General features: G+C 59.6%; 1 pseudogene; it reads right to left on the reverse strand.

Moving 5' to 3' along the window:
* Positions 1-2615: 2615 nt before the first annotated feature.
* Positions 2616-3661, reverse strand: LOC125547222 (annotated as a pseudogene).
* Between the last annotated feature and the right edge of the window lie 943 nt (positions 3662-4604).

Genomic DNA, 4604 nt, shown 5'->3' on the forward strand with positions numbered 1-4604 from the left:
CTGCAGCGGCTGCGGGGAGGGGGGGGGCCGGGGCGGTTGGCCATGATGAAGAGCAGCGGAGAGAGGGGATCGCCTTGTCTGAAACCGCACCTGTGGGAGATCTGCGGTCCAGGGACTCCGTTGAGCATGCATGATGACGATGTCGTAGATAGCAGCAGTGCGATCCAGTCACGCCATCTTGGTGGGAAGCCCATCCGCTCCATCAACTCGAACATGTACTCCCAAGAGACTGAATCGAAGGCCTTTGCTATGTCCAGTTTGAAAAACAGAGCCTTCTTGTTCATGCGGTGCAGCATCCTTACTAAACTTTGAACGTATTGGAAGCTGTCGTGGATGCACTTTCCTTTTTGAAATGCCGTCTGTGCCGGGGAGATGATTGCACTGAGTGCCCCAGACAGCCTAGTCGAGAGCACCTTTGAGATTAGTTTTGCGATTGAGTGTATGAGGCTGATCGGCCGGAAATGTCCACCACTTCAAAAGCACCGTTTTTCTTGGGCAGGAGCACATTGAGGGCAGTGTTGAGGCTTGCAAAGTTTTGCCCTGAGAGGTGATAGAATTTTTGAAAAACAGCCATGATGTCCTCTTTGATTATATGCCAACAAGATCTAAAAAAAATGGCCATTGAAACCGTCCGGACCCAGGGCTTTATCCGCTGGGGAGTCGACTATCGCTGCCCAAACTTCTGCGTGCGAGAAGGGAGCGTCCAAACCCTGCGGGTCGATCCTCGGGACGTTTATCCTGTCCCAGTTTAGGGTTGCTTGGCGTGATTCCTGTTTGCCCAGACTGCTTTGGAAGTGATCATGAATCATTTTTTATTTTTCGTCATGTTCGTAAGCCACTGTGGTGCCGCTTGCAAGAGAATGAATGTAGTTTTTTCCGCTTCTTGCTCTCATTTTAGTGTGGAAAAACTTAGTGCTCGCATCACCAACCCGCGGCCATGTGATCCTTGAAGCTTAACTCCTCCGTGCTCTCTCAATGGCTGCCAACCCTAGGACCTTGAGCTTCAGCTGCTTTCTGAGGTTGATCTCGGCTGCCGATAGTCTTCTGCTCTCCTGGGCTAGATCAAGCAAACGGATGACTTCATTTGCTATGTGAAACTGCATGGTTGCCCTCCCAAAAGTGGTTTTGCTCCATATCTTCAGGTCCGCCGCCGTCCTCTCAAGCTTCTTCTTCACCCTGACAAAAGGGCAGTCATGGTGCACTGGCCGTTGCCACGCTCGCAGAACAGTTTCTGTGAAGCGGGGGAAGCGCGGCCAGAAACTCTCAAACCTGAAACGTGCATGTCTGCATGGCTTGCTTGCGGCTGTCAGGTACAGCGGGCAATGATCCGAAAAAGATGTAGATGCAGCCACTAGGATGTGATCAGGGTGCAGTACTTCCCAGTGCTCGTTGCAGAACACTTTGTCGATGCTGCAAAGCGTTGGCACTTCTCTTTCGTTGCTCCAAGTGAAACGTCGGTTTTTGCATTTTATCTCCCTCAGTCCAGCTTGATCAATGGCCCTCCTGAACTTTCAATCATTCTTCTGTTTATATTGGCATTGTTCTTGTCAGCAGCCTGGTAGATCATGTTAAAATCGCCATTGATCATCCATGGCCCTGCCGTAGATGGAGCTGTCGCAGCGATTTCAGCCAGGAAGCTATCTTTCTGGGCGTCATCTGTTGGCCCATACACCGTGGTGATCCAGAAGTGCGGCCCAGAGTGGAGCTCAAGAACCCTAGCCGTAATGGAGAACCTTCCTATGCTATGAGAAACTACGTCGACTACCGTTTTGTCCCAGAAAATGGCCGCACCCCCTCTAGTACCTACAGCTGGGAGGACGACGCAGCCTTGCAGCGAGGAGCCACCGATCTCCCTGGCCATCGCCGTCGACCACACCTCTATCTTGGTCTCCTGCAAACACAACATTGCTAATCTATGCGCGGTGGCCACGCCGTTGATCGCAGTACGCTTCGCAGGGCAGTTTAGTCCCCTAACATTTCATGACATGAAGTTCATGGTATTGTCATTCATCTAAAAACCAGTTGTTGTTCCGCCAGCTGAAAAAACTACTAATGCAGGGACGAAACACCATCACATACAGCCTGGGGCGGCGACGGCCACCAGTAGGCCCAAAACCCCGTCGCCACGCAGCTAACCACATCATCGAGGAACTAAACATTGACACTAAACCTAGCTCAAGCCGGTTGAAGACCAGCCGCTGGCGGATCCTAGCTACATCTGATAATGCTAACATTACTACACTTGCAGAATCTCCTCAGCATCTGCCAGACCTGCCATGCCTGCCGCGATCTTGAGAGCGCCTTGATCGAGGCCGGTGAGCTTTGCAATGGCAGCGATGTTGCCCTCCGACAGTGGCTCTTGGAAGCACTTCATGATCTGGGCGGCCGCTTTTGGTGTCATCTTGTCCTTTGGGCCGAGCTCGCCAAGCTCCTGGATGAGGCGCAGCACCGCCCTCTGGGCCACTAGGGTGGTGATGCCTGCCGCAGCCTGACGTGCGCTCCGGCGAGAGGGGGCCGAGAGAGCCCTGGACTTTGGCGGAGTAGGGTGGCGAGGGCGCGGAGGCTGGCACGGAAGAATGGGTGCGGGCACCGCCTCGAATAGCTGAGCCGCCTGCTCATTGCGGCTGTCGATCACCATCTCGCCCACCTGCTGGGTCACCGCATCCAGCTGGAAGCCCACCGTGGCTGCTGCAGGGGAGCTGACGCAGGGCAGCAAGCACGGCAGCATCGCCAGGCTCTCAAGCTCCCCTGGCTTGACACTCAGGCGGGATGGAGGGAGCGACCACCGTCTTCGAAAGCAAGAGGGGTGCGCAGGGCTTCGATCATCGCGTTCTTCATCTCCAACTGCATGCAGTCCGTGCGCGGGGGCGGCGAGAGGGCGCGCCCCGAGTCGGAGAAGGAGAAGAATTAAGCGACCGGGTCCGCTTCAGCCGGCGCGGCCTGCACCAGTCGAAGCGGCTTGGGCGGCGTGGCGCGCAGAGTGTTGGTGTTGGAGCTCGAACCCTCCTCCTTGCAGCCCACGGAGCGGCGGCTTCCGACCGGGGTGCGGCTGCGCTGGCGATGCACGCTGTTGACGACGCCATCGCCGCCGCTCCTGGCGTGGCAGCCATGCCCAAGCAGCCGATCCCTCCAGGACCGGCTCGAATCTCCGCTCCCACCATCACCATTGCGGTCTCGATCGGAGCCGCCCAAGATCGGGCCGCAGCCAGCCGGGCCGGCACGCGGCGCGGAGCTGCGCGCCCGGCCCTGGACGTCCTCCACATGGGCGACCCAGGTGCCCGGCTCGACGTGGGGGAGCGGGCGGTCGTCGCTGTCATCCGAAGAAGGCAGGCCACTCTGCCCCGAGTGGGAGGAGCACGGCGAAAGGGGTGACCAGTCCTTGAGCAGGTCGACGTGGATCAGCATGTCGTAGCGCGTGCTCCAGGCGGCGGAGGAACACGGCGGTCGTCGAGGGCGATGCCGATGATCTCATCTGAGCGGTCGGCGCCGCGCTTGAGCACCCAGAGGGCGCGCTTGGTTGGGATGTGGGCAACATCCCAGACCCAGAGCCAGCACGCGAAGGTTTTGGTGTGCCCCTCTCGAGAGTGCGCGAGTCCAGCCGGTCGACGCGGCCGATGTCGCCGAGGGCCTCCTCGGCACCCGGCAGGTTCCAGAATTGCATCGGCAGGTCTTCTATCACCACGCGCACGTGATGGTTGAACTTGAGGATTGTGGCGTGGTCGTCTTCATTCCATGCCCTGATGAAGTACTTGCAGCCGTCGACCTTGATGACGGCGCGCCGCACGGCATTGTCCCGGTGCGCGGGGAGGTCGAAGTGGACGAGGAAGGCTTCGGGCTGGTGCGCCGTGACGCGCAGCTGATGCGGGCCGGTGGAGAGCTGCTCGAAGATCACCCTGCCGACGGCCACTGGGGTGGTGGAGTGCGAGCGGTCGGCAGCGGTGAGGCTGACGGCGTGCTGGCGCAGAACGTGCTCCTCGAGCTCCAGCGCCGGTGTGGCCACGATCACCCGGTGGCTCTCACGTGGCCGCCTGGCCGGATCGCACAGGAGCAGGCGATTCATGTCGGGGTGGGGGGCGCCGCCGGGAAGACGAGGCGGTCTTGGACCGGGGCGCGCGCGGCAGCGGGCAGCTTCAGGCGATCTTGAGCAGGACCCCCGGGCCCTCCGTTCCGAGGGTTCTGCGGGCACTCCTTGTCGTAATGCCCAACGCGCTTGCAGATGATGCAGCGGAGGGGATCATGACAATCTACCCGGCGGTGGAGCTCACTGAGGCAGCGGAAGCATTTGCCTTTGAAACGGCTTAAGAAGGCCTTCCTGCCTCCGCCCGTATTGGATGAGCCGCGGCGGTCCGAGCGCTGCCGCAGAGGGCGCTTCCTTTGATCCGACGAGCATGAGCGGGGCCTCCCTTTCTTTCGGGAGCGGACCTCCGTCCATCCATCGCCCGTCGCGCCTGCCTGTCCCGAAGAGGAAACGGGGGCAGGGGAGTCGCGGCGGACAACCAGGGATTTAAGGCGCACCGCCCCCCCGCAAGGGGAACCGCAAGGATCCGGCGGTCCCAGCGACGCACCTGCCCTGGGGCGGCCGTCCCGGTGCAGTATTCGCGGCG

This window comes from Triticum urartu, chromosome 3, assembly GCF_003073215.2.
Source record: "Triticum urartu cultivar G1812 chromosome 3, Tu2.1, whole genome shotgun sequence".
In the NCBI taxonomy this organism is placed as follows: Eukaryota; Viridiplantae; Streptophyta; class Magnoliopsida; order Poales; family Poaceae; genus Triticum; species Triticum urartu.